The sequence below is a fragment of the Salvia hispanica genome, chromosome 4 (assembly GCF_023119035.1).
Source record: "Salvia hispanica cultivar TCC Black 2014 chromosome 4, UniMelb_Shisp_WGS_1.0, whole genome shotgun sequence".
NCBI lineage: Eukaryota > Viridiplantae > Streptophyta > Magnoliopsida > Lamiales > Lamiaceae > Salvia > Salvia hispanica.
This window is the reverse complement of record NC_062968.1, coordinates 2,875,119-2,886,874: the sequence shown is the minus strand read 5'-3', so window position 1 is coordinate 2,886,874 and position 11,756 is coordinate 2,875,119. Positions and strand designations below refer to the sequence as shown.

At 41.7% G+C, this 11,756-nt stretch overlaps 1 pseudogene; it reads left to right on the top strand.

The window, feature by feature from the left end:
• Positions 1 to 4,449: 4,449 nt before the first annotated feature.
• Positions 4,450 to 11,379, top strand: LOC125217860 (annotated as a pseudogene).
• Positions 11,380 to 11,756: the final 377 nt, after the last annotated feature.

Below are 11,756 nucleotides of genomic sequence, written 5' to 3'. Positions count from 1 at the left end.
TCAGCGCACGGCGGCGCAGCCGGAAGATGTCGAGGAACAGCAGAATGAGGAGGAACGTTTGGTCGAGAGTCGCGATCCTCCGGGGAGGCAGCCTTCGATCGCGATGACGAAAGGGAAGCGGAATGTACTTCCGCCGGTCAAGTTAGGCGACTATGCGCCTAAGTAGAATAGGTTTCGGTTAATATCTTTTGATTAGATTTTATTTCCTTTTTGAGACATTAATATTTTGATTATTTATTTTCTGTAAGTGTCGAGCATATCATAAGCTCCGTTTCGGATTTTCTTTGTTGATTCTTTCCCGAGATGAATAGGATTAGGTCGAATCAACCCTAGGGTCCTTAGTCTATAAATAGGGTATTCATTCGTAGCTTCCAATCAATGAGAATAATATTTTGCCCAATTATCTTGTGACTCAAGTAAAAGTCTTATTATCTTGCTGCCCGACAGAAGGCTCTTCCGCGCGCAGCCATTCTTGATCTCCATCGACCCCTTCGAAGGGCGTCGGAACTCTTCGAGGCCGCCGAGCGACGCCACCGGCCTCCGTTAAGGAATTCAAACCTTAACATCTGGTGCTTTCACGTGTATACTCATGAAGCGCTTTAACAACAACGAAAAAGGAACGTGGGGCGCCCCATGACCCGACTCTTTTCCGAACGGAATGTCGCGACGACAACAACCTGCTGCCCATCGCGAGTTCGCGGGTGGTCCACACCCACAAGTGGATGATAACGACATGGAAGGTAGATTCACGGAGGAGACTCATCACGATGACCCCGTCGGTCACAAGCTGGATAAGTTATTGGATAGATTCGATAAATTTGATGTTTGGAGGGATGAGACTGACCGGAAGTTCGAGAATCTCGATCTAAGCTTCGGCCGTGATGGGGAGTCACCATCCGGGTTCGACGACGACGACGACTGGGAATATGAGGATAATCGACGCCGGAAGACTGGAGATAAGGGTTTTCGTGTACAAAACCCTAATTTGGGGAACCGCGATTTTCCGATGGGAGAACGAGGGCGCCGTGATAACAGGGGCCGCACCGGGGTTGGGTGGGAACCTCAGGGGTACCGCTACGCTCGGTACCAAACCGGAGGGTACGATCAGCCATTCGACCGACCGCCATCGTGTTGGGACCCTCCCCAACGATTTCAAGCTAATCTTGCGGGGTTTGAAAAACCGCAAAGAGTGAAGATGCATCCGCCTCGCTTTGATGGATCAGACGCTACAAATTGGCTGTTGAGGGTTCAGTACTATTTCGATCATGTGATGATGCCTGAAGCTCAATGTCTACATTATGCAGTCATGTTGTTTGACCCGCCAGCTGCGGAATGGGTCTTTAATTACTGTGCTAATAATGACTTTGTGACCTGGTCCGATTTTCTGGAGGATGTGCGCCACCGAGCTTCTAGAATTATTATGGACTAAACGCCAAATTGACTCAAACAGGGACGGTGCTGGAATACCATGATACTTTCGAGAAATACCTGAACTGTGTTAAAGGAATCCCAGAGTTAGAGTTATTCACACTCTTTGTGGCAGGGCTTAAGCCGGATATGCAGGAGCGCTTACAGCTTCATCGACCCGCCTCCCTCGCGGAAGCCATGGCAATGGCCTTGGAGTTTGCGGATATGCAGGCGGATCGAGCACCCCTGCCGCAGTCAATTAGTAATACACGACGCCAGTGGCAGAACCGAGAGGGCAAAGGGATTTCAGGATCAAACCCAACCCATCCGACGCCCCAAACCGCAGCTGCATCAGTCGCAACGTCCGGTTAACCAAGCCGACCAGCCGGTCAACAACGACAGCCACCTATACTGGTGTCGCGCGCTGAGAAAGCGGAACGTTCATGCCTGGGCCTCTGTTGGCATTGCCCGGAGAAATGGGTGATTGGCCATGTTTGCGCGAAAAGATTACTCTGTTACGCCGATGACGATGAGGAGTTCGAAGCAGGGGCGTTGGAGGACGTGCGTCCGGAAGAGATCACAACTCCGGACGTGGTCCACTATAATACGATGTAGGAGGACCACCGCTCACTGCCGCTAAGGGTGATGGGTTTACTACATCAAAAAGAAGTTTACATCTTCATTGATACTGGCAGTGATAGGGACTTCTTACATCCAGCGATTGCAGAGCAACTACACTTACCACTGTCCCCTATCCGCCCTTTTCGAGTTATCGTTGGGAATGGTGAGGCGCTTCTCTGCTCACATGTGTCGAAACAAACAAAGCTCGAAATTCAGGGAACGACATTCCTCGTGGACCTTCACATTTTGCCTATCCACGGTCCCGACATTGTTTTGGGGATGGACTGGCTCGAATCATTGGGGAAAGTTACAGCGGACTTCGCAGGCAAGACTTTGGAATTTACGCAGGGGAGCAAACCTATAGTGTTGAAGGGTATTATTCCTCCACCGCGTCGGGTTCACTTTCAGGCTCTGACTTCGTCACTGTCGGCGACGGAGGATTTAGAATGTTATGAAATATTGTTACTAGAACCAGAGGATCAGTCGACAACGTCAACTCGCAGCGAGGAGTTTCCGTCGAATTTACCGAAGGGTGTGGCAGACGTCCTAGAGAAGTTCCGAGACATATTTGGCCTTCCCGAGGGCCTGCCGCTGCAACGTGCGTCGGATCATCGTGTCCATCTGCTCCCGGGAACTCGCCCGGTGAACGTGCACCCATATCGCTATCCTTATTTTCAAAAAAATGAGATCAAGCGACAGGTCCGCGACATGTTGGAACAGGGTATCATTCGACGGAGCAGTAGCCCATTCTCATCGCTAGTTTTATTGATCCGCAAGAAAGACGGCACTTTTCGTTTCTGCATCGACTACCGCGCCTTGAATGCAGCGTCGGTGCCTGATCATTTTCCCATACCAACGGCAGACGAACTCTTTGATGAACTGGGGAAGGCGCGGGTCTTCACTAAGTTGGATTTGCGTTCAGGCTATCATCAGATCCGGATGCACGACCAAGATATTTACAAGACAACTTTTCATACCCATGACGGCCATTTCGAGTTTCTGGTGATGCAATTCGGGTTGACGAATGCACCGTCTACTTTTCAGGCGACGATGAACACAATTTTCCAGCCTTTGTTACGGAAATTTGTCATTGTTTTCTTTGACGATATATTGGTCTACAGCCCGTCAGAGGAGCTCCACATGAAGCATCTGGATTCGGTCTTGGCGGTACTTCGCGAGCACCACTTCTTTGTTAAATTATCGAAGTGCTCTTTCTGCAGCCCCACGGTGAAGTATTTGGGCCATTTAATAGGCGATGGATTACTAAAGGCGGATCCGACAAAGATAGAATCTATGACAGCTTGGCCTATGCCGAAGAACGTGAAACAGTTGAGAGGTTTTCTCGGGTTAACGGGGTATTACCGTCGTTTTATAGCAGGATATGCGGTGATTGCTGCCCCGTTGACCGATCTATTAAAGAAAGATGTGTTCGCCTGGTCCTCGGAGGCTGAGGCGAGCTTCGCCAATCTCAAGCAGGCTATGACAACGGCCCCAGTGCTTCGCTTACCCGACTTTGAACGCCCTTTTTGTATTGAGACTGATGCGTCGGATGTGGGCATCGGCACAGTGTTATTGCAGGACAACCACCCAATCGCGTTTTTCAGTAGGAAGCTTGGACCGCGTCGTCGGGTGGCTTCAACTTATCACAAGGAACTATACGCTATTGTAGAGGCAGTCCAGAAGTGGCGTCAGTACCTTCTCGGTCGGGAATTCATCATTCGAAGCAACCAAAAGAGCCTTAAGGAACTCTTGTTGCAGGTGGTCCAGACTCCTGACCAACAATTATATGTTCGCAAGCTCATGGGTTACAAATTCATCATTGAATATAAGAAGGGCAGCTTGAATGCCGCGGCCGACGCTCTATCCCGGCGTGAGGATGCCCTGAAGGCCGACTCTGACCGCAGCAGATTCGAGAGTGAGATCGATGAAGCTGCGGCCGCACACGATTGCGCACTCCTGACGGTGGCGGCCCACCCGGTTCCCCATCTGTTATACTTGTTGCGCTGCGAGACTATCTCTTCTCCGGAGATGAGAGAGATTACGAAGGCAATTAGAGCAGGGACGACCCCACCGCATTTATTGTTGGTCGATGGGCTGGTGTACTACAACAGACGGATTTATGTGAGTGCACGCTCGTCGGCAAGAACACCGATCATGACGGAGTACCACAGTTCTCCTTCTGCGGGTCACCCGGGTTATGAACGTACGTTTCGAAGAATTGCTGGTGGTTTTTATTGGGCAAATATGCGGAAGGAGGTTCGCAAGTTTGTTGAGGCGTGTGTGACTTGTCAAACCACCAAGCATTCAATGTAGAAACCCGCTGGATTGCTGCAGCCTTTACCTATCCCGACGCAGGTATGGGACGAGGTTTCTATGGATTTCATCACGGGACTACCACAGTCAAGGGGGTATACGACGATAATGGTGGTGGTTGATAGGTTGTCAAAATACGCTCATTTCGCCCCTCTGCCAAGCCGATTTGATGCGTTGAGGGTGGCGCAGCTGTTCGTCACCACCATTGTGCGTCATCATGGTTTTCCTAAGAAGTTAGTTTCAGATCGGGATTCAGTGTTCTTAAATGACGTTTGGGAGGAGCTGATGCGTTTGAGTGGCACCAAACTGAATTTCTCAACGGCCTATCACCCCCAATCTGATGGGCAGACAGAGGTCCGAAACAGGGGCTGGAGCAGTATTTGAGAGCATTCACTGCGGATCGTCCGGCGAAGTGGGTGAATTTCTTGCCGTGGGCGGAACTAGCTCTAAATTGTTTTCACCATGCGGGGTTGGGCGTGTCTCCATTTAAGGCCCTCTGCGGTCGCGATCCGCCGAGTTTGATCTTTCCGCCGCCGTCTGCGGCTACCCTACCTTCGGTCGTGGATTTGATACGTCAAAGGGGGAAATTATTGGTGGAGCTGAGTCACAATTTGGAGCAAGCGCAGCAGAGGATGACGGACTCGGCAAACAAGCATCGACGCCACGTCGAGTTTGCTGTGGGCGATAAGGTCCTTCTTAAGTTGCAGCCGTACCGGCAGTATTCCGTCGCACGACCGCAATCAGCCAAGTTTGCTAGGTGCTTTTACGGTCCTTTCGAAGTTGTAGAACGCAACGTCCCAGTGGCCTACATGTTGCGAATACCGGAGGGGAGTAGAATCCATAATGTTTTTCATGTAAGTTTGCTGCGAGCATTTGTGGCGGGTGAGACCGCGGAGCCTCGGTAGTGTTGCCTTCCGAATTCTTTGGGGATCGACCAGTGGTGTATCCCGTGCGAGTGTTGGATTGGCGAATGTTGTGGCATGAGCGGGAACCGAAGGAACATGTGTTGGTGCGTTGGTCAGACGGGTCAGACTCCCCAACTTGGGAGCCGTTAGAGGTAGTCAGACGTAAGTTTACCGAATGGTGCGTTTGGTCGAGAGTCGCGATCCTCCGGGGAGGCAGCCTTCGATCGCGACGACGAAAGGGAAGCGGAATGTATGTCCGCCGGTCAAGTTAGGCGACTATGCGCCTAAGTAGAATAGGTTTCGGTTAATATCTTTTGATTAGATTTTATTTCCTTTTTGAGACATTAATATTTTGATTATTTATTTTTTCTGTAAGTGTCGAGCATATCATAAGCTCCGTTTTGGGTTTTCTTTGTTGATTCTTTCCTGAGATGAATAGGATTAGGTCGAATCAACCCTATGGTCCTTAGTCTATAAATAGGGTATTCATTCGTAGCTTCCAATCAATGAGAATAATATTTTTGCCCAATTATCTTGTGACTCAAGTAAAAGTCTTATTATCTTGCTGCCCGACGGAAGGCTCTTCCGCGCACAGCCATTCTTGATCTCCGCCGACCCCTTCGAAGGGCGCCGGAACTCTTCAAGGCCGCCGAGCGACGCCACCGGCCTCTGTTAAGGAATTCAAACCTTAACAAACTAACACATATTTTCCATGTTATTATCTATAAAAGCAATAATGAAGTGGGTGATTATATATTCTTACATTGACAGGATAATTATTGAATAAAATCAGATATCTTTTCCACTAGGTTTCAGTTCCACCATAGGCCCATCACGTTTTCTGCTTCCCAAGAAAAATCACTTTCTTGACTTTTATTTTGTTAATAAAAGTCACAAACTAGGACATTTTCTTCTCTTTTTTGATTAAAAAAAAGCACAAACAAACAACAGGTACAAATGATCAACGACGACTCGTGTAGTCATGTAGGAAGTATGCAAAGCAGAGATATCAACTTACCTTGTGGTCATCATCACTTACTCCACTCCACTCCACACCACACCACACTACTAAGAAACACATATTCACAGCCAAGGGATTCCTGTCACTCTTTAATCTCACTCTATGCATTTTGAACCTCTTCTATTGGTATGCAAATGTTTGGTGTGATGAAAAGATCATAACTTTATCGGACTTGGTTGTCTCTCTATCTTTTCTTGCATGTCTATTTCTCGAATTTGAAAGAAACCAAGTATCCCATCGTTCTGAGGCTTTGGTGGGGGCTCTTCTTTTGCGTGTCTTGTAACAGACATTCTTTATTTCCAAAAAGCCAAACATTTGTCGACTCTTTTTTGGGCCTCTGATATTGTTTCAGTCCTTATGAGTTCAGTCTTCGGGAAAAGTGAGAATGAAAACACTATCCTTGAAGAATCCCTTTTAAATGGTAGTGTTAGAAATGGTGTAGAGTCTGCGACGCAAGCCAAAGGGAATAAAGACAGTGAACCTTATGGAAGTGCTGGTGTTTATAGTCTCTTTACTTTCTTGTGGATGAGCCCTTTAATCGCACGAGGGTACAAGAAAGCCTTGGATCTCGAGGATGTTCCTCAGCTTGCCGGCTTGGACACTGCTAGAGGGGCGTTTCCAGTTTTGAATGATAAGTTGGAGTCCTACGGTAGAGGGAGTAGCCGAGTCACCACAGGCATGTTCGCAAAGGGGTTGCTTTTTACTGCTTGGAGAGAAGTTGTGATTTCTGGTATTTGTGTGTTGATATACACGTTGGCTTCTAATGTTGGTCCATACCTCATTGATATCTTTGTCCAGTTCTTGAATGGAAGTAGGCATTTTGCGAATGAAGGATATATATTGGTTTCTGCGTTTACCATTGCAAAGATGTTCGAGCGCTTTGCACAGAGACATTGGTATTTTAAGGTTCAACAGGCTGGTTATAGGGCAAGAGCAACATTAGTTGCCAAAATATATAATAAGGGATTGACGCTTTCTAGTCAATCGAAGAATGAACATACAAATGGGGAAATTATTGATTTAATGGCAGTTGATGCTGAGAGGATTAGTGACTTCTGTTGGTATTTGCATGATCCATGAATGTTGGTACTGCGGATCACGAATCAGCTTAGCATTAATTATATTGTATAAAGATCTAGGGCTTGCTTCAATAGCTGCACTTGCTGCTACTGTTGTTATCATGCTAGCAAATGTCCCACTTGGGAAATTGGGGGAAAAATTTCAGACAGGCTAATGAAATCTAAAGATAAAAGGATGAAGGCAACTTCGGAAGTCTTGAGGAACATGAGAATCCTTAAACTTCAAGCATGGGAGTTGAGGTTTCTCTCTAGAATTCAGGAACTTAGGAGTGTAGAAACCAGGTGGTTGGCAAGATACCTTTATACCTCAGCCTTCACTGCATTTCTCTTTTGGGGTGCTCCTACATTCGTGTCTGTGGTAACTTTTGGTGCTTGCGTGTTGATGGGAATCCCACTAGAGTCGGGAAAGATACTATCTGCGGTGGCAACCTTTAGGATTCTTCAAGAGCCAATTTACAATCTGCCTGACACAATAGCCATGATTGTTCAGACCAAGGTTTCTCTGGATCGAATTGCGTCATTCCTTTCTCTTGACGACCTGCCACCAGATGTAGTAGAGAAGCTTCCATTTTGTGGTTCTGATATTACCATTGAGGTAATAGATGGATATTTTTCTTGGGATGTATCATCTCCTAGTCCTACGTTGAGAGATATTAATTTTAGAGTGTCGCGTGGAATAAGGGTTGCAGTTTGTGGCAAGGTTGGTTTTGGCAAGTCTAGCTTACTTTGTAGCGTTTTGGGCGAAATACCAAAAATATCTGGAGAGGTTAATCTTTCAGGAACAAAGTGGAAAAATAGAAGAAATGGATACAAAGTGGAAAAATAGAAGAAAATATATTGTTCGGTAAGGAAATGGATAGACAGCGATACAATAGAGTCCTTGAAGCATGCTCTCTGAATAAATGGGGATCAAACTGTTACTGGTGAGAGGGGAATCAACATGAGTGGTGGACAGCAGAGGATACAGATTGCGCGAGCTCTTTACCAAGATGCCGATATTTATATATTTGATGATCCATTCAATGCTGTGGATGCACATACATGCACTCATCTTTTCAATGTAAGCGCAACTTATTCTTCATTTCTATTGTTAATATATACTACTCCACTATTTATATATTTGAGAAGGTATTATACCTTTTCCCATTTTAAAGAGGTATTTTTACCTCTCCATCAATGGAGAGGTAAAATCATGTAACCACCATATTTACCTTCTTTTCATAAAAAATCATTCTCCAAGGGAGAAGGTATTTAAGAAGATATTACACTTTATGTTTTTTTAATGCTTTTGTACTACTATTTTTTTAAAATGATATACCTTTCTATATACATTTTATCTTTGGAGTTGAGTGATTTTTAGAACAATAATGCTATGCGGCCACAATGTGGCTGGCCACACGGTGGTATTTCTGTAAATAATTGCAAAAGTAATATAATAAAATAATAGTTTTAGATAGTGCTTAGGTAGTTTTACACGATCACCATTTCCTTCCAATTTTGAGAGAGAATACATATTTAATTTCAAATTAAATGTTGAAACTAATCTCCGTCTTTGCTAATTACAAACTCTATTTCCCAAAAAATAATTATTATCGGATCCTAATGAAGTATGTACGTTTATTGCACAATTAATCTTGAACTAATGTAGCAGGTACGTTTCTTGCATATCAGAAATTTTCCATTATAATTAAATAATTTTTTCACTTAGGAAAGTTCCATTATAGTCGAGGTAATTAACATTTTTTCACTCTTAATTTACTTGCTTTCTTACTTTACTCTTTACTTTATTTACTTCTTTTAGTAAACATTTATTCCCTTCGTCCTACAAGAATATACATTTTTTTCCTTTTTGATTTAGTTCAACAAGAATATGCACTTTTTAATTTTGGAAATTATTTTTTCTCTAGTGACCTGAGATCCATTCTCTGCTAATAATATTTTAATTACTTTTTTTCTCTACCCCTCTCTTATTATACTAATTTTATATTAAAATCGAGACGATCCCAAAATGCATATTCTGTAAGGCTTTAAGCCAGAAAGAGTATTTTAACGGATTGAATAACATTTACTGTAACACTCCAAAATGGATAAGTCTAATCATATGATTACAATTAAATTATACTAGTAACTACAATTCTAAAAAATAATGCTCCATCTGTTCCTGAAAATTTGTTACTTATTTTCTTTTTCGTCCGTCCCTAAAAATTTGTCACCTTTCACTTTTACCATTTTTGATAATGGATCTCACATTTCACTAACTCATTCTCACTCATTATATTATAAAACTAATATATAAAAGTAGGACCCACATGCCACTAACTTTTTCAATCTATTTTTTTTTTATATTTCTTAAAACTCGTGCCGAATCAAATGGTGTCAAATTATTAAGAACGGTGGGAATAATAAGAATAAGTACTACTAGTAAATTAAAGTAACAGAAATGGCTATAGTTTGATATCGTGTAGCATAATGTCATTAATTAATATATTTAATTATAAATTTATATACTCCTTTGTAGTTTATTATATACATTAATATTAAGTAACATTATGGTGTATGAAGTTATTATGATGAATTCTTCTTAATCAAATTATTATAATATGGGGTAGTATCTTAAATTAATATTAATAATACGTATTTGTATTAATTTTGTATAAAAGTTATTATTAATGATTATGATATTACGTATAGTATATATATTGGTACTCCTATATATTTACTTATTATATTTATGATGTATTGAATTATTATAAATTATTAACAAATTTTAAAAATATTGCATGTTAAGACTGAATGAAATCCCAAATTTACAATTGAATTTAATATCAATAGAACGATTAGTAGAATTTGAGATGGATTGGACATCTCACTCATCTCAATGAATACCAAGACTAAATGAAATACCAAGTTGCTCAATTAAATATAAAATCAAATTATATTTCCAGTTATTAAACTGATTTTAAGATTAAACTATTGAATTTAATATTAAATTTAAATTTACAATCGTTCACTCGAAATTAGCATAAACTGAAATTTCCAATTGTTTAATTGAATTGAATAACAATTGAATGAAATTTACTAGTATTAACTAAAATACAGACTACATTACAAACTTATAACATTAAAGCGGAATATAAAAATGTAAGTCAATAGTAGTATTTATTTTCAATTAAATATACTAGTGATATTACTTTTAATTGGAAATGCCTTACTATTTTAATATTCCGTTTCCACTGCCTTATGTATATTAAGTCAAATACTCTGACTAAGACGAAATAAAATTTTAGAAAATAAGAGAAGAAATCATTACTAGTATATAGTGTATATAGAAAGCAGCAAATGTTTCTGGATGATTTAAAGCACAGGGTAAAATAGTCATGGAATTTTGATACGTGCATTAAATTTGATTGTAAAATCTGATTATGGCGAAATCATAATGTGGCTATTTAGCAACACCCTTTTTAGAAAGATATGTTACATTTTTTGAAAAGGTATAAACATGATATATACTTTTCATTTACCTTCTCCCCTTGGCGTTGCTCTAATATCGAGTTCAATTTGAATAATTTGGCTTCATTGATAAACCAACCCACTAAATCATTATGTAATTCTCATATTACTTGATTCTATCATTGTATGTAACCCAATTTTGACTTTTTTGGTGCTAATTTTGACTTTTTAATGAGGTTTTTTACTTTTTAATTGAATTTTGCATAGGCCCAAAACTAAACCAGCCCACCCCAATAATTCTAACCCATTTAATATTTAATTAAAATGAAAAACTAAACCCTAATTCAACCAACGGCTACTCCTTCCACAATCTGCCGCCCAGCCACTCGCCGCCGCCGCCAGCAGCCCAGCACCCTTCAGCCGCTCCTATTTACAATCTGCCTCCTAAACCCCACTCAGCCACCGCCCAGCCACTTGTGTAAGTGGAGATCAAGAGGATGGAGCAATGGAGGATGAAGATGAAATGGATGCCGATGATAGTGATGATGATGAACTAGAAGACTATGTTGAGCTTGATGATTGATGTCTATTGAGCTTATCATGGTTTTATGTTTTGTTGAACACTTGAACTAAAGACTTTAATTACTAGACTTTTATATAATTGCTTTCTATTTTATGCTTTATTACATATTTTTAGAGTTTTTAATGTTATATTTTTATTATTTTCTAATTTTTTGAATTATATATGAATATATAAATATTATTTTATATATTTAATTAATGACCGCTATATCCCGCCATACCGATACGCCATATCCCTGTGGCATTTCTCGGGCGAACCGCCATGGACTGCCATACTGCTTTGACTCTATCAATGATAAACTAACCCACTAAATCATTATGTAATACTCATATTACTTGAGTCTATCACTCTATGTAACTTCTTATGCTTATTTTCCA